At 47.8% G+C, this 23,694-nt stretch overlaps 1 long non-coding RNA gene across 1 annotated transcript in view; it reads right to left on the minus strand.

Annotated features, from left to right (window-relative positions):
- The window catches only part of LOC140212881 (uncharacterized), a 74,491-nt gene that overhangs the window by 21,787 nt on the left and 29,010 nt on the right, over nucleotides 1-23,694 (minus strand). Inside the window, exon 3 of the long non-coding RNA XR_011889857.1 lies at nucleotides 4,316-4,414. This is a non-coding gene — a long non-coding RNA (uncharacterized lncRNA). The remainder of the gene's footprint in view (nucleotides 1-4,315; nucleotides 4,415-23,694) is intronic.

Genomic DNA, 23,694 nt, shown 5'->3' on the forward strand with positions numbered 1-23,694 from the left:
ATATATTGTGTAATTTAATTTCTGCCATGTACTTACGAGTCAGGTGTAAATCTCCTGATTGTCCTGACAATCTTGTATGAGGTGCAGGCCCAGACAGTTTCTGGTGAATCCATGCAGGCGTGCAGGGTGTCGTAGTCTGCAAATTTGCCCTGAAAGTGCTGCTTTGAATGCTTTCAGTTCAGCTTTTCTATGTGTATTGTGGCCTGGAATGGTACTTACTTGCATGGGGTTTAATTTTGTGTAGTGTCATACTACTGTCACACTTCTATTGCCACATCAGTTTACTATATGTGCCTAATCTTTGCTTGCATCTTCATGATTAGCAACCTCCTCTGTGTGTTTGGCAGTTGCATGTAGTCTACGGGCGTAATTGTTTTCCCCCATAATGCATGGCATGGGGCTTGTTTTGTTTCAAATTCAGGGGCTCCTGAGGTTGTGTTTCTTAAGGGAGGGGTAGTCGTGTTTGCATCTCATGTGCTAGCTGGCATATTATCTTGTGGCCAGGTTCTGAGCTCCTGAGGCAAAGAATTTGTGCTCCAGGCTGCAACTATACTCTGTCTAGGTGCTTGTTCGTTTGCTCTTTCTCATAGAGGTCTTCAAGCATGGTAAAGTTGGAAAGACCTGCATTACCCGGTGCGTGTAATTGATGAGTTGTCTTTTTTATGCGCTTCTAGTAATTCATACCGTACAATACCTTGGACAGAAGTAGAGCATCTGATTTTTTACATAGTATCCGCTCGTCCACCCCGATGGTTTCGAGATTATCCTTTTCACCATGTGCAGAATTTGCATCCAAGCATGGCCAAGTTGTTTCGCTCACGTGCTGGCTCTGCCATCATGGTCTCACACTAGCTGAGGATTTGTGGATGTTGACATGCGGGTATATTTGTCCAGCTATGTGGAGCACAATGTGCAATTTGGGCAGTTCTTGATTCTAGTCTTTTTTCCAACGTCGATGTAAGCTGACATATCATGAACTGAGTCCAGACTGGCCAAGAAAATCTACAGCGGTGTCGAGATTTGTTGCGTCATTCTTGACTTCTGTGTAAACATCCCATAGTCTGTAGTACTTCTTGCAGTATGTCTGTGTTGTTGGTGTGGGTGGGACAAATGTACCTCGAACTTTCACCTGGAATTTTCTGTCTCTCAAAAAGTAACTGTTGAACTTAAGTGCTCTACCAGAAATTTTCTTGCCCATCGTTCCTCTTATTAGAGTAGGATGAGGTAGTGCTGGTAAAAACCACAACACTCTCTTCATTTTTCATAAGCGGCATTACACAATACCCTGTAATTAAGCTTCTGCTGCTTATGACCCATTTATATCTGCCAGAAGCGACAACTCTTGAGAAAGGGTTTCTTTGGGCTGTGTGCACGATGTAGTATGAGCATTCATGTCTTGACACTTATACATCTGTAGAACCAGCTTCCTGACCGAGTACTTATTATGCCTAATCATGCTTCTTTGCACAGTGCTGTAGAAGAATACATATTGATGCAATGAATGTTTACACACTCGAAATATCAGAAAAGATGCTTGTTTTACAATTGTGCCCTATGCTTTCGTTTATGTTAGATTTTTCGTAAGAATGCCCCCCTATGCGATAGTATTTGGAAGTTTAAGGGTTCAATAAATGATGATGAACTAAATCTAAGTGCAAGAGCTTTTTTTACCTATGAATCCCTTAGAAGCTCGACTGCCACGGCTGGCAATCCAATCCATCTCCTTGTGTTAGCAGGAGAATGCTATAGCCACAGTGGCAGGTAAATAAATTGAACAACAATTTTGTTGTCTACATATTTGTTTTTTTTTCTTGCATGTTTATGTAGGTAAAATTTGAAATAAGTTTATAATTGCAAAGAATGCACTTTGTGGTCTTTTATTGAATGAACCGTATATTGTGTATAGTTCAAATGCAGAAATTTCCTTTAAAATCCCAGGTTGATATGTTGTTGCAAGTAGCATGGTATTTCATTACTCTAAAAGCAGTAATCAGAGCGGATATCGTTATATGGGTTTACACCCTAACATATGTGATCACAAACTTATTAGAAACATGTAAGGCATGGATGCTTCTGCAAACTCGATCGCTGTGATCGTGCAAGAATCGTTTGTACTTAAGATTCAAAGATTCACAGGAATGGATGCAACTGGCTGGCTTCACTGCACAGTTCTGATTTACTTTTCTTTAACATGTCTTCTACTGCTTAATCTCCACAAGAAAAGCCTGTTTGTCTGCTCTTCGCATTGTTGCACGAGTTTTAAATGATAGTGCAGGAGGGTACGTTGCCACTGTGCCACTATAGGAGGCGAAAAATTTACCTAATTTACTAACTGTAGAGTTAATTACCATTCAAAGAATATGTTCACACAGGTGCAGTAAATATACAAAGTATCCTTGCACAAAAAATTCCCCAGAGATCCGTGCATTAAATATGCGAAAACAAATTAACAACGCTGTTTACTCAAGCCACGGAGTTTATGCTATTGTAGAAAATTCAGTACGATTCTTCTTCATTAAGAAGACAACAAAGCTGGCTTTTTCCTTGATGGCATCAGGAGTGCTGATGTCTGGTCACTTCAGCCTACACGTTTGCTCTGTCAAATTTAATAAGTAATTGAGGTGAGATAACCTTTGAATATGCATCGGGAAATTCACGCTTCAAGAGCGACAAGAATATGCAATAGAACGGTACCACGTTTAGCACAACCTTGAAACTTCGGGTACTTTGCTGTCTTTGCATTTGCCCTTGCCGAGGTTGAAATTAAGTCAGCTGCTCCGTACGCGCGCTTTTCGCGTGCTGCTAGACAAAAGAAAATTGGGACGATCCCAAAAGGCCATGTCATCTCGTGGGAATCCGACACCTTGCAGTATTTAAAACCCGCAAATGTGTACGAAGAAACGCGAAAATGCACTTCATTTGATGCGTAGCGTGTCAGCCAGTGCATAGAAATGGGAGAATAGAATCTGCGGTAAAAGTTTTTTATTCTCCCTTTGCGTATGTACCGAATTCGGCGATACACATCTCCGCGCATTGCACTTGAGCGAGACGCCATTTCCCCAAAACAAGCCGGCAAAATAGCTCTCCGCGCAATTTTGACGGAAAATCGCAGCGATCACTGCAACGGTGCGACTGTGCGACCAAGCGGGTTGTTGCAGCCAAAAATTGGGGGGTCGACACTGCGACTGCGATTTTCGTCGCAAACGACGGAAATCGCATTTCTGGTGTGACGGAAATCGCATCATGTGAAACAGGCTTAAAACGTAAAACACTGCTGGCGTGGCGAGCGGCTGGGCGTGCACCAAGTTCTCACGGCTAATAAAAGTATCTCATGTGGTTGACAGGATCGAAACACAGTACAGGCACAAAAACACTGATGTTGAGTCGGGTGAATGGCAGCGTTAAAGATTGTCGGAGGATGGAGAGCTGAGAGAGCTTCGATAGCACTGCGGTGTAATGGACAGGTGCAGGAGATATCGCTGAACAGAAGACAGAGTATGAATAAAGATTAAATTAAAATTAAATTCTGCGGTTGTGCCGCATAGACTGTGCAGGAACCACGCCAAAACCTCGATACGACTATGAGGCACGCCGTTGTGGGGGAGTGCGGAATAATTTTGACCACTTGTATTCTTTACCATGCTTCCAATGCAGAGGACCCAGGCGTTTTTTTCCTTTCGCCGCCATTGAAATGCGGCCGCCGCGGCAAGTATTCAATCCCGCGACCTCATGCGTAGCCGCCCAACAGCATAGTCGATGAGCCACCGCTGCAGGTATGACTAACGATGCCTATTGAGATTGAGATTTTCCGACGAGGAAGGATTTTTCATTTGAGAACGTCTCGTGAAAGTTGAAACAGCTCGACTTTAGTGTCGAGAGAAATCTTGCGCTTATATCAGTCACGAGACGAAGAGAATATCACAATAATTTGTATGACGTAATGGACTTCCCAAATGGTGAAAAGTGCTATGTGTGTGCCCTGTAAAACTCGATGTCTTGCGGACTAGCGGTACGGAGGCATCGAGGCATCAGGTTGCGATGTACATGAAGACCACACGAACGTGGACTGCATAGTCAGATCGCAAAATTGCACATTAATTGGGTACGCAGTAACTACACTAATTGCAAAGGAGGCTTATTGGAGTCGGTGAGCAGACGACAAGGAACGCAGCGGCAGCACCAAAGTGCTGATGGTGAGATGGCAAACTGGCCCCAAGCCACGCGATCGGAATCGCGGCTTTCTAGCGTGCCGATCTTTTTCGTTACAGTAGTAAGAATTGAGTATTAGGAATTTATGCATTACTTGTCTACTTACCACCAGTTACATCGAACTCAAGTCCGAGGATCAAACACTCACGCCTTCCAAACACTAATTTGTAAGTTGAATTCAACGGAGATTGGGGGGCACCGCTTCCTGTAAAGAGAAGAAATATTTCGTTCAGATTTCCGGTATGTGTGTGGCAATCAGATTTATGCAATCGGACAAACAGACTTTCATATCAGAATATTAAGTCATTCTTTCTATCCATGCATACATACAATAGCACACAAACATACATTACCTGTGCATACCTTTTATCCTAGCTTACGTGGTACAAGCTTTAAAAAACGGAGACGAGATAAGAGGATGGGGCCAGTGGCACATGCTAGCGAGTTCTGTTATCTATAATTAGCTCATTGGTCCAAATTATTTAGATAAATTTCATGCAACTGCACAATTGCGTAAGCTCGAATGACAAATTAGGAACCGCCTCCAAGAACACCTGATTCAACACTTCGCAACTCGCTACGTTTTCCCCAGTTATGTTTTCAGCGTTTCAAAGTTGTAGCGCTAAACGCAATAAGAAATCTCATTACAAGGCGGGCTCACGCCTTTCCCGCGCACTTTTGCAGCGCTCTCAAAAAAGGGTCTAAAGGGATCAACACTACAGAATGGCTCTGAAGGTGACTGCGAAAATGTGACAAGGCGATGGCGTTGCTGTTCGCTGCTGCTAACTAGCATCTGCGTCACGCTGCGTGCTATAGCATTGCGCACCGCTTTAGGGCATCGTTAAGAAATATGAATGCAGTGAAGCGAACTATAAAAACTTACAGGACGCTGAAGTTTTGGCTTTCAGAGTGTAACGCGATAGCATTCAAAGATCCTCGACAGTTTGTAACGCTTCCCGGCCACTGCTGCTTGTGTAACCGTCATTTGAAGCAAACTTTTACCAGCGCGAAGAAATTGATACCGAGGACAAGGAACACGAAGAGACGCAGACGAGTTTTTTTCGTGCTGGTAAAAGTTTGCGTCAAGATCATGAAGCAACTAACTCGCGCCAAGTTCGTGCTAAGTAACCGTAATATTTACCGGAAAACGCTAGCGGCGAATGCTACGCACGAAGGCATAGTTTTCTGGTGGAAGCCGGGCCTCTTGCATGGGCCTATTGCTGAGGTAGTTTACAGCCGTGTGAGAAAAATTAGATCTGTTTACAGTTTCTGTTATTGTTACGTATTCTTATTATTTAGGTTTGAGATTCAACATATAAGGCATGCCTTGTCGGTGTTTTGTTTCATGACATTTGCTTCTGGTCTGTCATTCTCAGAATTGCGAGGAATAACTTTGTGAAAAATGCAAGGCGAAGTACGAGCAGTTTTAGTAACATCATGGTGTAGCCATATAACTCGCATATACTGCATGTCAAATAACACGGTGGGGCTTACACATATACCCTAAATACATACGGAAATTCTCGCTGAGGGAAAACTCCGCTGACGCCGAAACCGACACAGGACTTTCTTCGACACGGTGCCCTTAAGGCTATCTTGTTAAAAGTGGAAACGGCACCTGTTTGCTAGTAGCAGCAGCCACTATGCAGGCTGTCATTTTGTCACTTTTAAGCGGTTGCCAGGTAAGACATTGAGTAGTGCTGATCCCTAGAAGCCCTTCCTGAGGGCGCTCTTCTTGCTCGAGTTTTGTGCCACAGTCTTGAACTGCGGAGCAAACACATGGTAGAAGTGTAGAGAGTTGAACACTTTTGAATACAGCGTCATCGAATGCGATGCACAATTTGACATTCGAGCTATGCATGTAAGTATAAAATACGAAACTATCGTTACTACTATGCTAATCGATAAAAAGAACAAAGTTTATCATCCTGCGCAACGTGGCTGTTAACAAAACACCGTTGGCCCCATCGTCGTATCTGGTAGCTTTTTTTTCACGCGACAGTGCTCTCTTTCGCGACCCAGCGGAGATCTGTCCCGTGCATGTATACTCCGGGGTTCTTTTGCTTATCCAATAGTTAGAAAACAACCATAGAAACGTTAGAAAGGTTGGCTCAATAAATGAACTCTGCCCTATACAACTTATATTTCTTGAAATTTAGGAAATTTAAGTATAATTTGTTTTTGTCACTGAGTAGCTTCGTTGAAAACGAGGCCGGCTGCCTGAACACCTACAAGACTATTGAAAGTGGTAGTGATTGGAAGCGTTTTGTGATCTAACAGATTGGGCCTCTACGAACGACGAGGCTCCTAGCGCTTTCATATCACTGAGTTAAAGTTGATCCTCGACAACTGCCACCGTTCGGTGGGACGGCAGCCACCTCTCCCCCTTCTCACGCGCCCGCTCATGTAATAAAATGTGTGTAGGCATCGCGTGCGCGCGATGTCTCCGGAACTCTCGTTTCAGGACGCAAATCTTTTACTTACGCACTCACCGTCGCGTCGTGGGCCCATTGACGCCTGGTGGCCTTCAGTGTGCTCAGTGCGCTGCTCATCAACACAGGCCTTGTGTGCTCGCTACCGCTGTTACTGCTTAGCCCTCCAGCTAAAGCATGCCTAGTGAAAAACTATGCGAATTTCTAGCCTAGGTTTGTTAGTGTAAAAGGCACCACTGCTTTCGAGAATACATGTTTCACTAGTGCGCTATGACCAATTCTTCTAATGGAAAGATCAACCACTATTTTTAAGCAGCTTGGTGCACTTAAGCAGGGATGCAAGGTTTCACTGCAGAACAATTCGACAAGCATCGAATTGCAGCAGTGGTGCAAATTTGTTTTATTTGAAAGAAGAACTCATGTTGTGTTCATTATTGTGCACAAGATGGCATAGTGCCTTTACATTTGGTGCAAGTGGGAAGAGATATACAGAAATAAGAAAACGGCAATGATAAAAGAGTGGAGTACATTTAACGCTGGATAGAAAGGCAGCAGTCATCCGCTCAAAAAGGTGCGATCATGCACAGAGGGGTCCACTGTTTAGGGAAAACTTGAGTGCACAGCACGTCCAGATTTTCGTCTCTAACAAAAGTACGATCACCTAGTTTTGCAGCAGAAGACTTGTAGTTGGTAGCTGTCAGCCATTTCGACAAGCCTGTGCAGTGCACTAACATTGCTTCCACAGCCACTTGCAGCTTTGGTGCAAGCCAAGCGAGGGCCGTACACTTGAATGTTCCCTTTAGCAGTAGACTGTACTGCATTTTATAAAGTATGCTAGGCCTTTATGGGAGAATAAGACGATATATGTGCGCGAAAGCATGCTATAGCTGCGAGCTTATTGAAATTAAATGCTTAGTAAAAACAAAATTTAACTCGATACAGGCTCTACAGCCTTCTGATGGCAAAATGAGCATTTTCGCGGCCGTAATTGTTTGCTTGAGAGGTGCTGTTCAGTTCTGAGAATTTTAGCAGATAACATAGATGATTTTTGGTGCTGTTTTCTCAAAAGAACATATTATATTTTACGACGGGTACAGGCTTAGAAGAGTTGAGTACTCAGCGCTTGCTCCAATGGTCGCTTATTCAGTCAGCATATCGGCGGCCTGTCTTACGATCACAGTCAATTTTTTGCATTACAACCCTTTCAAATGACTTGCTCGGTCATATTTTCGTTTGAAATTTCTGAACTATCATTCGAGAGCGCCCACCTATGGTACTCGAATGCAGGTTCTCGTATATTTATGCTATGAAGTATGTCGCTTGGCACTGCAATATTATCTATACATAGTCTCGGTGGTTTTCTATTTTTCCGCAGTTTTCAATGCGCGCTAATATAGTGAATGCAAGATTTCTATCTATAAAAACTGCATAAAATATCGAAATTGTCCACATGTATATAAATTTACTGCAACATCGTCATCTATTTATTGAATGTCAAGACATGAGCGTTGTCACCTTTATCAGCCGCGAGAAAGAAACCGGGAAAAATCCCAATCCGATGAGACAGTTATCCTCTTTTTATATATTCAATATCTTTGAAATTTCTTTGAGCTAGGAAAAATACCTTTACGAATTATTCGTAAAGGCCATCATATGTTCTACGAGACTACACAAACCCTTCTTGCATACACATACACCCTGCGTACTTTACAAAATACACCTACATTCATTTTCGACTTACGCTATAAAGATTCATTGTACAAAGAGTGTTCCGACTAAGTCGTGCTATGCTTTAAAGACACGTGTAAATTAGCAAAATACAACCAAGGTGGTATTGTTCGTCTTCTCTATAGCAACTTGCAGAATGTTTATTCTGAGTTTAGATAAATAATGAACAATAATACCTCCTTGCATCGGCGATGAAGAACAGCACCGAAATGGAATCAGGAAAATACCTCTCTAATGGGGAACCTGTGCGCAGAAAGGAGGTAAGACTCAAAACAGAACGACAGCGGCAAGCACAGACGGCGATCATCAAAAATTTGATCTGCGGGTCAAATGCGTCGCATGCTCTATGTGATTCATGGTAGGTTCCAGCTTAATCGCTGGTGCTCGCGTGCGCCACAAAATACTACAGAATTTGTGTCGCGCATACTATCAGGTTACGCAAGGTTCCATGATAACGGAGAAAATATAGAACCACAGAAAACATTCGAGAAACTGCTGATACAAGCAGGCGTATCATGGGCTGAGTGATAGCGTTTAACATTTGTTTAGTAAGTGAAGACGGTCGCCCGAGAAAATTAACAAGTACACAAGTCAATGCTGCCCTCTGGAACATCATCACCACGATGCTGAAAACAACCACAAGCTCCAAAAACAAAGGTATCCATAGCAAAGAACAAAGCAACAAAGAAACGATGTTTCAATGTTGGTGAGCGGGCGTAGAAAGGCTTAAGACAAACATGTACTGCTTCAGGTCGCGAGAGGCGCCGATGTGTTTGCGTAATGCCGTCCGGTGGACCTCATAGTCCATTGCACCAACACGTGGGATGATCCTATCATAGCGTCGTCAAAGTTTGTAGTGTCGGCTGTCCAGCCTTTTCTGGCTCTTGATGCACAGGCTTCTTCGGCGCTGCAGATCGGGGGCGTCGTCGAGATTCTCCTGGTCAGTAACATGTAGCAGAATGGCGTCAAGAGTCATCGTCGGGTTTCTTCCATAAATCAGCTTCAATGGCGTTATTAGCGTAGTTTCTTGCACTGCCGTGTTACAAGTTAAGATTACGTTGCAAAGGGCGGAATCCCAAGTCTTCTGTTGGATGTCGACGTACATGGTATAATGTGTGGTGCGCGACATGGTGCTGCGTCAGGAGCAGACGACAAGGAGTGCACGCGCGCCGAGGCGGATTCCATGCTGGAAGAAGGAAAACAACGACGCCGAAGAGCGTCTGGCACGAGAACGCGCGGCGCCTCAAAAACAAAAAGAAGAAAAGCAAACAATTAGGAAAGACCACGGGGAGTCAGGCAGCCAATCGGAAAATGCCAAATCGGCCAGATCAGAAGAAAAAGCGTGGTGCACTGGCAGAAGAGGACACGCAAGGACACCCAGGGGAGACGCCAGGAGAGTCCCAGGAAGCGACGGCAGGAGGAGGTCAAACACCGGAGCGGGCGTTGAAGACCGGCCGTCGGGTTCCGGACCCGAGCCACCAGGACTTCATCCGACCGGGGCCTCCTGCCAACGTGTTCCTCTACGTCGCCCGTCTACCTGAGCGTGCCGCCAGCTCCTCAAGGCTGGTGAGCTTCTGCGCCCGTGGGCCGCACGAGAACAGTCGGGCTACGGGTACGAGTTCTACGCCAGCTGCCCGGCCAGAACGCCGCCCCCGTCTGTCGTGCCGCCTACTGCCCGAGGCCGGCGTTCGAGCTTCTGGGCCCGTGGGCAGGACAAGAGCATTCGGGCTACGAGCACGAGCTCTACACCCAGCTGCCCGGCCAGAACGCTGCCGCCATCTGCTCGTGCCATCAAGCCGCCTGGTTTACTTCTCCCGACCAGAGCTGGCCAGCTCCGGTCGCCCGGTCAACCAACGTACACCACGACCTTTGGTGAGACCGGCGCCACTCCTTTCGTCAGCTTGTCGCCGCGTCGCGGCGTCGAGACTGTTGTGTGTCCCTGTCGTCGTGACAAGCCCGGACTCGCGCACCACTTAGCTCCATACTAGCCCCAAGTGTGTTTCTGTCTGCGATTATGCGTATTTGAGTGTTTCTTTTATGTTTGCTATTTTCTTCTATTTATTTTTTAGCCTTCTTTAGTTCCATTAAACGTTTGTGTCTGTGTTCGAAACGAACGGCTTTGTCCTCAATTGGGTTCTCGGAGGCTCCGCCTAAGAGAACCGTCGGAACCTTTTGAGTACGCGAACCTTTGCCCCCATATTAGGGTCATCACAAATTGGCGTCCGCGACAGGACGAAGCCGTTCGTTTGGATTTTCCTTTCTTTTACGGCTAGGAACTATGGCGGCTAGCACACGAGACTTGTTAGCCTTAGCCGAACGCATGGGGTTAGAAGGTGCGGAGTTGAGGGCATGGTTGAACGAGCAGGAAGCGCGGGCAAGAGAAGAGCGGGCAGCGGAGCGAAAAGAGCGGGCAGCGGAGCGAGAAGAGCGGGCAGCGGAGCACGAAGCCAAGAAGCAGGTGCTTATATTGGAGAAGAAGAACCTACAATTGCCGCTAAAAGTCGCAGAGGCGGAAGGCGCATATGTGGGCAAGAAACACCCAGAAATTAGTCTGTTTGACTTAGCCACCGTGGCCCAGCGATTGGGTTTGCATGGGGAAGACTTGAACAGATGGGTTCAAGACAGATGGGTAATAATATGCGAGAAAGCTCAGAGGGAGTGCAACAGGCAAGTGACAGAACAGGCAGCTGAGAGGGAACGCCTGGAGGAAGAGCTTCGCAGGGTGTGCGTTCGCATCGAGGCACTCACGGATGCTTGCTCCGAAGGGACGAGCTCCATTGTTCAGGATGCAGCACAGCAATGCAGGGGCGACCCGAGGGTTCCCTCCGATATGACGTCGGGCCTTGGCGAGCAAAAAGTGTCTCAAGGAGAGACAACTTGTGATCATGCCATTGTAGGCAAAGATACTGATGTCAGGTCACAAGACAAGAAGCAGATTGCTTCCGTACCTCAACTAGTGCCGCGTGAGCACAGCGCATGCGATTACTGGTTCGTGCAGGGTTCAGAGCTGCCGTGCATGGGGCTGGTTGAAAAAGTTGGAACCGAGCACCTCCTTCAGCCTAAAGATAGCACGTCTGAGGGTTCTCACCATGGTCAAGATGGACCTGAAGATATCAGGGCTCCTGAGGAACCAGGTCTGGTTTCAATAAAAAGTATTGAGTTGTCCTTTCTGCGTTCCTTGAATTCAACAAAGGCAACTGCTTGCGACCCTATGCGCACTTGGGAGGGCTCAGGCATGTGTACCCAACCAACTTGTGGCTTTAAGGACTCGGAACATTCTTTGTGTTCTCATGCACTCGTGTGTGGTTCGGCCATTGGCACTGATGCTGCAACCACACATTGCAATGTTGACTGCATTAGAGCGCAGACAGTGACTTGGTCGACACCATGCAGAGACATTACTGCCCGGAGCGATATGGTCATGAACTGGCCAGTGCACTCTGACAGAGAAGATAAAGGTCCAGTGCGCTTGATATGGGAAAGGGTCACCTAAAGGAGCCGATGCTTCGCTTATGGCTTTTCACGGATTCTGACCTCGGACTTAGTGACTTCAACTTGATGGTTTATAGAGTGTGTTGTGTTAGTCTTTGATGCTAGTTTCTTCTCTCTTTTTTGACTTGCTGTGCTTTCTTTGAATTTGCGTTTTCCTTTAATGTTTTTTTTTCTGTGTGCTCAGTGAACTGTGCCATGGAACCATACAGTGAGTTCGTGAACGGACGATGACTGTAGTGTCGTGAACTATGTCGCGCACTGAGCGGCAGTTTTTCTTCTGAAAAACTTGTTAAAAGAAGGGGCTTATGTGATCTGTGGTGCGCGACATGGTGCGGTGTGAGGAGCAGACGACAAGGAGTGCACGCGCGCCGAGGCGGATTCCATGCAGGAAGAAGGAAACCAACGACGCCGAAGAGCGTCTGGCACGAGAACGCGCGGCGCATGAAAAACAAAAAGAAGAAAAGCAACCAATTAGGAAAGACCACGGGGAGTCAGGCAGCCAATCGGAAAATGCCAAATCGGCCAGATCAGAAGAAAAAGCGTGGTGCGCTGGCAGAAGAGGACACGCAAGGACACCCAGGGGAGACGCAGGGAAGACGCAGGGGAGACGCCAGGAGAGTCCCAGGAAGCGACGGCAGGAGGAGGTCAACCACCGGAGCGGGCGTTGAAGACGGGCCGTCGGGTTCCGGACCCGAGCCACCAGGACTTCACCCGACCGGGGCCTCCTGCCAACCTGTTCCTGTGCGTCGCCCGTCTACCTGAGCGTGCCGCCAGCTCCTCAAGGCCGGTGACCGTCTGCGCCCGTGGGCAGCACGAGAACAGTCGGGCTACGGGCCCGAGTTCTACGCCAGCTGCCCGGCCAGAATGCCGCCCCCGTCTGTCGTGCCGCCTGCTGCCCGAGGCCGGCGTTCAAGCTTCTGTGCCCGTGGGCAGGACAAGAGCATTCGAGCTACGAGCCCGAGCTCTACACCCAGCTGCCCGGCCAGAACGCCGCCGCCGTCTGCTCGTGCCACCAAGTCGCCTGGTTTACTTCTCCCGACCAGAGCTGGCCAGCTCTGGTCGCCCGGTCTACCAACGTACACCACGACCTTTGGTGAGACCGGCGCCATTCCTTTCGTCAGCTTGTCGCCGCGTCGCCGCGTCGAGACTGTTGTGTGTCCCTGCCGTCGTGGCAAGCCTGGACTCGCGCACCACTTAGCTCCATACGAGCCCCAAATGTGTTTCTGTCTGCGATGATGTGTATTTGAGTGTTTCCTTTATGTTTGCTATTTTCTTCTATTTATTTTTTAGCCTTCTTTAGTTCCATTAAACGTTTTTGTCTGTGTTCGAAACGAACGGCTTTGTCCTCAATTGGGTTTTCGGAGGCTCCGCCTAAGAGAACCATCAGAACCTTTGAGTACACGAACCTTTGCCCCCATAAGTGGGTCATCACACATGGATAACATGTCGGCGAAGGGCTTATTCAGGTGCTTTGCAAGGCCAATCGTCTGCGGCTAGTAGAAGATTGTCCTGCGCTGACTTGTCTGGCTGCATTGCAGGACGGCTGGAGTAAGCACCACCGTAAAAGCAGTTATGCTGTGGTGATCAGGATTTCTAGGGCACCATGTAACAGGATGCTCTCAACGAAGAATTTAACCACTTTGGCCGCACTACCTTTTGGTAGCCCTTCGTTTAAGTGGAGCGGGTAACGTAGTCGGCAGCCAGGGCGATGCACTTCTTCCTGTATGTTGACGTCGGAAATGGCCCCAACAAAACCATTCCGATCACCTCGATCACCTGCATCAATCCTTCTGGTTTTATTTTTAGTGTCTTGTGTCGCTGGTAGTCTCGGAAGGTCCGATATCCTGACGTAGTGGGCTACGTCGCCGGTCAGACGCGGACACTAGTGTTTCTCTTCTACCCTCAGTAAGGTGCGGGAGTGCCAGAGTTGCCCAGCGGTTGGATCGTCATGTAGGGCGTGCTGTACTCCTCGACGCGGTGCTATGGGTAGAACAAGAGCGTAGTTGGTGCGGATTGGGGTGGAGTTCTTTACAAGTACCTCGTTCTGCAGAGAAAATAAGAATCTTGGCCTCAATGCTCTAAGGACAACACCTGTGTTGCAGTCGAAGTACTCGACGAGGCTTTTAACTCCATGCCTACTCGCTGGTGTTCAGCGAAGTTTTCCGTGAATTGTGCCCAGAAAGGCGTCATCATACTCATCGCGGCAGCGGGTCAATGGGGGCGCGTGAAAGGCAGCCAGCATCAAAGTGTTTGCCTCAGGACTTGTAGCCGACGGTAAACTCCAATTCATGGAGTCTGACACTGCATCGCGTGAAGCGTCCTAAAACATCCTTTAAATCTGGGAGCCAAAGCAAGGCATAGTTGTCGTGTACGCCTTTGCTGGGCCTATCGTATAAGAGAGGAATTTCGTGGTAGCCAAAATGAATGCAAAGGATTATTTTTCATCCGTCTAATAATTCCTTCCTGCTTTCAACAGCGATCGGCTAACGTAAACAATGGCTCTCTGAAACCCGTCTTGTCTTCGGACAAGGATGGCGCCAAGGCCATGCCACTTGCTTCGGCGTCAATTTCGGTACTGGAGTCTCCATCGAGGTGGGCGAGTACTGATGGTGACTGCAGGCGTCCTTCACGCTCTTCAAATACTTCAATTTGCCACGTTTTTCACGAGAACTCGAAGTCAGATTTCGTCAGATATGTCAATAGCTTGGCGACGCATGAAAAGTCTTTGACGAAGCGACTGTAATAAGCACACTGAAAAAGGAATCTCAGCGTTCCCTTCCTGTCGACGGCCTGTAGAAAGTCAACGATGGCAGATATGTTCTGCAGATCGGGATGAAGTTCAGATTCGCTGATAACGGGACCCAAGAATAGAAGCTCATCTTAAGCAAAGCAAAACTTTTGGGGCTTCAGAGTGTGGCCTGATGACTTGATGGCCTTTACCACTGTCCCAAGCCACCTAAGGTGATCGCCAAAATTCCAAGCGAAGTGTTGGCTCGATCGTCTATGCCGAGAATTACGTCTCGAGAGCACAGTTGGAGGACAATAAACATCGCTGGTTAGGCGAGGTCATGTGCTGTTATTCTTGCCATGCATATTCCAGTCGGCGTCATCAGGCCTCCACCAGCTATCAGAATTTCTTAGCCGTACCATGCGATTTTTAATTTCTTCAACTTCGCGGCGAATAATAAACTGAAGGCGGAGTGTCGGCTCTAATGTGTACTAGAGTGAATGAATGAATGTGCGATGTTTAGTTGCGCAAGGACCTCGAATGGCCAAAGAGTGCCGTGCCCGTGTTAAGAAGTTCGCAGTGGACAGATGAGTTCTGTGAAGTTGTCGTGACGTGGCTGAAAAGGGGCATAAAATAGTTCCTGTAAATAGTGTAAAATCCGTGTGCTATAAGATTATGGTAATGACTAATGAAGTGTCCTATGAGCTTTAATATGCATTGCGAAAGAGTCATGCAATATACAAAATATGGGAAATGATAAAATTGGCTAGAGCACTACTGCATCACGAGAGCCCTCGAAACACAAGGGCCTAGAAGCGTGTACAAAACAACTATCAAAGCGGCCTCCTCTGGAAAGCGATGCATTACAAATTTAAGGGGCTTATAACATCTAGCGCTACATCATTCAAGAAAGCGAAGGCTGCTTTGGCACTAAAAAGCAGTTCTTCACCAAGAAACATAGGCGGATGAAGAGGGGTACAATAGCGGTCTGCAAGAGGAAAATGTTTCTCACAGTCTCTTTCAGCTTCCCGACACTCCAGGAAGACGTAGAGGACAGTCAGCCTGCAACCACATCCTCCGCAGGTTGGAAATCCGTTATCAGTGAAGAGATATTTATGAGCGGCAAATGTGTGCCCTATTCTGAGTCTCGTCAATAGGTCATCCGCTCTTCGTGTTTTCGTAGTTGAGGGCCAGAAACCTAATTTCAGCTAAATCACGTGATGTTTATTGCTCGTTTTGGCATCACACAAGCCTTGCCAGTGGCTTCGTAGTTTGTTTCGTAGGAAAGGCTCAGCGCCTATGGCAGGGACAGCAGCCGAACGAATACCTTGCGATGATACTGACTTGGCCATTTTGTCGGCAAGCACATTCCCTTCGATTCCTCTGTGGCCACGAACCCAGCATATCATTACATGTCAACGAGATAAATAAATCTTGCAGAAGATTGAGTAAACTCCAATAAAAACAGTGTTTTTATGGAAGGACATTAACATTTTTAGAAGAGTTAACGAGTCTGTGAATATGATTGCTCTGCCAAGCTTTAATTCCTTTATGTTTTACCTCAGAGGGTGCTGCATAGACTTTTGCAGTGAATATACTTGTTAGGGGGTTAAAACGTCCAATTTAGAAAAAGAGGGACGAACAGCAGCGTAAGATAAGCCAGCATGCGATTTTGACGTGTCAGTGTAGAATTCGGAGCAGGAGAACTTCGATTGAAGCTCATGGAAATGCATAGCGATTTCCAGCTCAGGAGTTTTATGGCCTCTACAAAGGCACATTCTATCCCTTGCCACTCCTAGGGCGGTAATAGCTGAGATGCAGGCATTCGGCGATGTTCAAGAATCGGGATATTCATTTCTTCGCTAAGCTCTGTCACACGCAGTGGCAAAAGTAGTCTCATAGAGGGTCTATTACAAAAAAGTGTTCCACACGTCAAGTCGTTAACTGCTGTGAAACACGGACGTTGCTTAGTAGGACGTACTTTGAGAAAATAGGTGCAGCTGATGTATGTAATCTGAAAATGGAGTGACCAATCATCTGGCTCTACATATAGACTTTCGACAGGGCGTGTTATAAGTGCGCCAGTGGCCAGGTGGATACCCACATGGTGGACAGGGTCTTATATCTTTAGCGCGCTCGGGGCGGCAGAGTGGTAAACCATGGCACCATAGCCCAGTCGAGATCGAACTAGGCTCCTGTAACGATTCAATAAACACTTTCTGTCGCATCCCATGCTGCGTGGGATAGGATTTTAAGTAAGTTTATTGTTTCTAAACATATTGCTTTAAGGTATTTTAGATGTGGAATGAAAGTGAGTCTGGAGTCAAGTATAACACCTAGAAATTTGTGCTCATTGTGCAGAGGTATTTGTTGCCCATACATTTTGACAGAGGGATCTGGAGCAAGCCCTATCTTATCTTCCTGGGGAAAAGAACGCAATAACTTTTGTAAGGGTTGACTTTGAACTTGTTGTCGTCTGCCCACTTAGAAACTTTATTCATGCACAGTTGTACTTGCCTCTCACAGACTGTTAGGTTGAATGGTTTGAAAGCTATTTGTATGTCACCTATCTAGACGGAATAAACAATAGATGGTGGTAACGATGTACGAAGCGTGTTCATTTTAAGGACAAAGAGCGTGCTACTCAGTGCGCCTCCCTGGTGTAACCAAGTGTATTGTATGAATGCACGCGACAGTGCATTTTCTATTTTCACCCGGAATGTACGGTTTTATAGGCAGCTTTCTATAATGTTCAACATAGTGCCGCGGGTGCTGCAAGTAGTCAACTGGTCGTGCAGGATTCTGTAACACCAAGTTGTATCGTACGCATTTTCCATCGAGAAACATAGGTAAGAAGTATTGTTCTCGTACGAAGGCTTCGCGAATGTTTGCTTCTGTACACACTAGAGGGTCAGCTGTAGACCGCCCTACTCTAAAAGGACCCTGATATAGATCAAGAATTTTGTTTGATTCAAGTAAGTGTAGAAGTCGAGGTTTATCATTTTTTTTCAAAATGTTCGCAAATGCAACTTGCGAGGGCACTTGGGCGGTCAATTTTTAATATAGTGAGGTCGTTGCCTTGTTTCAGAATCGGAACGACAAGGGCTTCTTTGTGTACGGTAGGGAGGTACCCAGGAGCCCATATGGCGGTAAAACGTGCGAGTAGAGGTAATTGAGTATCACTGGGGAGGTGTTTAACCTTGCCATACGTGATCCTGTCAGCTGCAGTTAGAGAGCTATGTTATGCAGTCAAGGAGGCTCTCAACTCGGCAGTGTTAAACGGCCGGTCATAGGCTTCGTTCTGTATGCACTTGCTGTCGATGGCCTTGCGTTCTGCTACTTGTTTGAGCTTTAGGAATGCCTCGGAATAATGGTTAGAACTGGAAACGCACTGAATGGTGTTTGCCAAGACAGCCAGCTTGGTCTTCCAAGCTTTTCGCTTCATCGTTCACTAGGGGCAACAAATGAATTTCTTGGTCATTGAGCTTTTTCCGCCCGTTTCGTAGTTTAGCATCTTGAGTATACGAATTTATACCTTAAAGAAACCTCTGCCAGCTTGCCCTCTTTGCCTGTCGTCGCGTAATTCTTCCCTGGAACTGAACATGTTTAAATTATAGTAAATTTCGGATGTAAGGGATTCACATAATTTGCCCCAAGCTTTATTTTGTCTCTTTTTGCCTCTCTACAATCTTCATTTCACCAGGGGACCCGTCTTCTCAACGGGGTACCACTTGTTTGGAGAATGGGCTTTTCAGCGGCGTGAATGATAAAAGCAGTAAGTTACGAAATAGCAAGATCTATACTAAAATTATTCATGAAATCTCGTGACAAGGAGCTGGATACCTTAGAAGCTTCCCAGTCAGCTGAGGCCAGCTTCCAGCGTGGGACATGTGGAGAGGAGCCATGTTGTGTTGCTAGGTTTATAAGCTCAGCGTTACTGCGAAGTGATCACTACCGAAATGATCTTTATTTACACGTCATTTTAAGTTAGGGAAGACCGAAGGGGAGCCGATTGACAGGTCTATTGATAGGCATGAATTATGGTGAAGATTATAATACGTTGGTTTCATCGTATTCATGAGGCACACACTGAAGTTTAAAAGGAAGTTTTTTATAAGTGGACCTCTCGCGTCGCATCGTGAGTCTCCTCACACCGTGTTATGAGCGTTAAAATTTCCCACTTGTAGGTAAGGCTTGGGAAGCTGATCAATGAGTATATAAAAGATTGTTTTATCGAGATGACGGTTCAGGGGTCTATAAATAGTACATACAGTGGCCAACATATAAAGAATGGCCCGAAGTGACACTGCCTCAAGGGGCATCTGGAGCGCGACGTGTCGGCAAGCTACAGACTTGCCGGCTACTATTGTTACTCCGCTGGAGACGTTCGACCCGTCATGGTCTTTCGGAAGATTTTGTAATTTGGAAGAAAATTTGTGTTCGTAGGTTTCAGATGCGTCTCTTGAACACACAGCGACTTTGGATTATGTTTGTGTAGGAGTTTTCTAACATCGTCAATGTTATGAATGAGCCCTTTAACATTCCATTGTAGTAGTTGTGTCTCCATTATGATAATAGTGTTTTGTGTTGTGTATGTAAGAGACGAAATTAGCTCATGGGACTTTTTCACGCGCCGTGACACAAGCTTTATATTTTTTGGAGCGACCGCGAGAATCTTGCCACTCCTTAGGCGCTGATGCCTGTGTCCATCGGCTCTTGCGAGGCGCTGCGCTTGACCTGAAGGCCTCGACACTTTGGAAGAGACCTTTGATGCCACTAGCCGGGAGTTCAATGGCCCCTTCTGCTGGGGTGGCGAAGCAGGGCTAGCTGCAGCCGCCAAGGTGGCAGATGGCATCAGCGCCGCCTCACTGCATGTGGGCAGGAGAGCCGCAGGGAGCTGTTGTGGAACTGCCCCCAGAGGCACCATTTCGGCAAAGCTGTTCGTTGGCAGGTATGCGACCCGCCTCCGAGCCTCTTTATATACTACATTTTCTTTCACTACGGTTGTGACTACTTTTTTTGTTTCCAAGATTGGCATGACCGCGAGTATGCGCCATACTCGCCTTCACACTTCACGCAGTGCGGAGCGTTCTCGCATGTATCAGAAGCATCATCACCGGAACTACATTTTGCACAAATCTGGCGGGATCGGTAGTTCTTGGAACTGTAGCCGAAACGCTGGCATTAGGAGCAGCGAAGAGGGTTTGGAACATACGGTATGACCTGTAGCTTTACGTAGCCGACCTCCAGTGTCTCAGGCAGGATGTTTGAGCGAAAAGTAAGTACTAAATGCTTGGTTTTTATCTCCTTGCCGTCGCGCCTTAGCATTATTTTTCTCACATTGATCACGTTTCGGTCACTCCAGCCTCAATTCAGCTTCTGTTAGCTCCATCAAATCACCGTCAGAGACAACACCAAGGCTTGTTTGGTGTTCATAGTTCGGTGTGGGGATATTATCACTGGTATTTCCCTTAATGACAGTACTTAAGGAAAGGTTTCAAGCTGTCAGGATCGCGGAGTTTCAAAAGGAGATCACCGCGAGCCATTTTCGACGCTTTGTATCCTGCGCTAAGAGATTCGACGAGACATTTTGGCACGAGGAAGGGTGAGATCATTCTCATCGTCTTTTCATGTTGTTCAGAATGAATGACATGAAATCTGGGAACACTTTGCGATTTGTTACCAAAAAATTGAAAAACAACTTCGGCACGCCCTGGTTTTTGAGGGCGATCAGGGAGGGAAGGAGCTAGCCATTAGTGATATAGACTATTTTGCAGGGATCGCCGCCACCCACCATGGAGCCCAACTAGGGGACCACATAGGACGGGAAGTGTTCAGTTCTGCACACGCCAGCGGTACATCCCCGCTATAACCGAATACATATACCCAAGGCTGGATATAATGCACAAGGTTGACCCTTGCTGCCCGCGAAGTCGGAAATAAAAGGAAGATAAAGAGAGAACAGGAAAGACCAAAATTAAGAGAAAGACGAAGGTTGGAGGGAGAGAGAGACGACAAAAGGCAACTACCGATTTCCCTCGGGTGGCTCAGTCCGGGGGTGCCGTCTACATGAACCCGGGCCGAGGGTCCGCGCCGAGGAGCCGTAAAGGTCCAAACACTCGGAATTGGCTCAAACCCCAGGATCCCCTTCTCACCAGACACTGCTAAGCCACGCAAGGTTAGATGCGGGAGAGTCCAGCCCTCGTGTGCCATGGTACGTGGTGCACACCAAACGCCTACTGGCGCAGATGCCCATGCCGGGTGCTGTCGGGATAGGTGTATTGTCCATTATCTCTTGTGAGGCACCGGACAAGAGCTCTTGCGAGTGAGAAGTTCCGCGAGGGAGTCTCGCCTCGGAAGACGAGACCCCTGAGCACACCGGCGATGGGGGTCGATGGGGCAGCCTTTAGGTCTGAGCTCCGCCAACTGTTGCCAGTGCCAGCAGGGGCCGGGGAGGGTGAGGCAGCCTTGACTGCGCCCGCCTAGGGTGCTGCTGGCGGTCCTGCGGGATCGCTACGCATAGCGCAGGTTGCCGCCGACAACTTTTGTGGTGCCAGCAACCCTAGGGTAGCCTGGCCTGTTTGCTGCTTGATGGAGTAGGCTTAACGACTTCCACACCAGGGCAGGAGCCACAAGTGACTGCTCGCTGCGCGTGGGCTGGGCACTTGCCAGTGGCCGCTGCGACGCCTCCAACCAAATGCATCGCATAAGCATAAGGTGTGCTGTGGAAATGTGAGTACATCATACGGGCTTCCTTAAAAGAAATATATTCTTTGTCTTTTAAGGTGATTATTTCTTTTTCTTTCAGCTCGGACAGGAACGTGAGGAACCTGAGTTCGTCGTTGAGGAGGTCTTTACAGTGTCGTCGTTGGCGTCAGAGTATCCTCGGTATTTCGACGAACAACAACCGCAGCTCAATCTGTTGCTGCTTTTACTTTTCCTGCTATGGGCTTACAGACGGGCCGCGGGCTGTTCCTGTGCGCGGACAGCACTGCGGCGAAAGGTAGCGTCCCGGTGACGTTGAAACCGAAGGACGTCCTGCCTGCGTTGCGTTCTGGCAATGTAGTTGGCGCTGTCACGTGGTCGCTCGCCAAGCTGTGGGCGCCGCCCGTTACCGACGACACCTTCTAGTCCAAGCTCACGGTATGCGCATCGGCGACAGGCATCACCTGCTTCTCTGCAGTGATAGCAAAGTTGGCGGAGTTCAGCAGTGCGTCTGACGTCCGTCTTCCCCGAGGCGTTGGGCAGATGACAGGCGAAATGGCTGGCTTAGGCGGTGGTGGTTGCTGGTGACGAAATCGCGGCGTTACCGGACCCAGGCGGTGCGGAAAAGCAAACTGACGGTGGTCATTGATTCAGGTTGGCGCTACGGTGATTCGGGTGGTACATCGGGAACTCGGAATGACCACTGAATTTCTTTTGTGACAATTTGGGTGATCGAGACTACTTGAGGCTGCAATGCCATGAACATTTTACGTAGTTCTTGCACGTAGTTCTTACGTAGTGCACGGCAGCCCTGAGTTCGTTTGAGTGAAATGCTTGGACTTCCTACTTTCGCAGAAGCAGTTGGCGGTGATATTGTCACCCAGCTATTACAACTAAAACAGTTTACCACTGACAGATGGGCAAAAAAACGTCTGCCTTTAGCGATGGTTGGTCCTCAGAGAGCGCGCGCGCAAGCACGAACTTCGTCGTTCTCGCCTTAAGGCTCCCGCGTCATCACGTGCAAACTTATTTCGCGTCATTGCTCCCCTCTCAAAAGCGACCGGCCCGGTCGATTCAAGGGGAGCGGGCGCGCACTATAGGCAAGAGTGCCAACAGGAAAAGAAAAAAAAAACATACAGGAATGTACACAATGCAGAAGCGGTTTGTGAGGGTTGCTTATCCCTCGCGTACGTAGTATGGCTTCATCCGTATTAGGTGGACGACTTCAGCATGGGGACGGCGTCGGTTCGAACCAGGATCGGAACTTTGAGGCACCACCTCGTAGATCACATCACTGAGGCGGCGTACAACTTCATAGGGGCCGAAATAGCGGCGCAACAATTTCCCTGAGAGCCCACGGTGTCGTATAGGTATCCACACCCATACGCGGTCGCCTGGTAAGTAGTGGAAATTCCGTCGGGTCCGGTTGTAACAGTAGGCGTTGGTATTCTGCTGGGTGCGGACGGGATTCTGAGCAAGCTGGCGAGCTTCCTCGGCTTTCTCGGCGAAATCTTCAGTGTTGTCATTCCTTGTGGTTCCGTGGCCTACCGGGAGCATGGAATCTAAGGGGGTTTTAACGCGACGTCCATAAACAAGCTCGAATGGTGTAAACTCGGTGGTCTCCTGCACAGCGGTATTGTAATAAACGTGACGTAGGGCAAAATTTGATCCCATGTATTGTGTTCCACATCACTGTACATGGAGAGCATGTCGGCTAATGTTCTGTTTAGGTGCTCTGTTAAGCCGTTAGTTTGGGGATGATAGGCTGTGGTCTTTCGGTGGTCGGTGTGCGTCAGTGTGACGACTTGTTGCAACAACTCCGCTGTAAGCGCTGCACCGCTGTCAGTAATGAGTATAGCGGGTGCACCATGGCGAAGCACGATGTTGAGGACGAAGAAGCTGGCAACTTCAGCAGCAGTACACCGCGGCACAGTTTTTGTCTCCGCATAGCGAGTTAAATAGTCAGTTGCCACGATTATCCACTTATTTTGCAAGGATGACGTGAGGAACGGGCCAAGAAGATCCATTTTCACTTGCTGGAACGGCGCCGGAGGCGGATCCAAAGGCTGAAGGAGGCCGGCAGGCTTGACGGGTGGAACTTTACGCCTCTCACAGTCACGGCACGTTCGCACATAGCGCTGAACCGACTAAAATAGGTGTGGCCAATAGTATTTTTGCCGTATGCGCGCTAATGTCCTCGCGAAGCCTAAGTGGCCGGCACAGGGATCGTCGTGACACGCCTGTGAAACTTCCTCGCGCAGTGCCGTCGGAACGACGAGAAGGAACGTTTCCTGGCTGTTCTTGAAATTTTTCTTGTACAGGACATCGTTTCGCCGGCAGAACGACGTCAATCCTCGTGAAAGTGGGTGTGGGACAACAACGTCATCTCCCTCGAGATAT

This window comes from Dermacentor andersoni, chromosome 8, assembly GCF_023375885.2.
Source record: "Dermacentor andersoni chromosome 8, qqDerAnde1_hic_scaffold, whole genome shotgun sequence".
In the NCBI taxonomy this organism is placed as follows: domain Eukaryota; kingdom Metazoa; phylum Arthropoda; class Arachnida; order Ixodida; family Ixodidae; genus Dermacentor; species Dermacentor andersoni.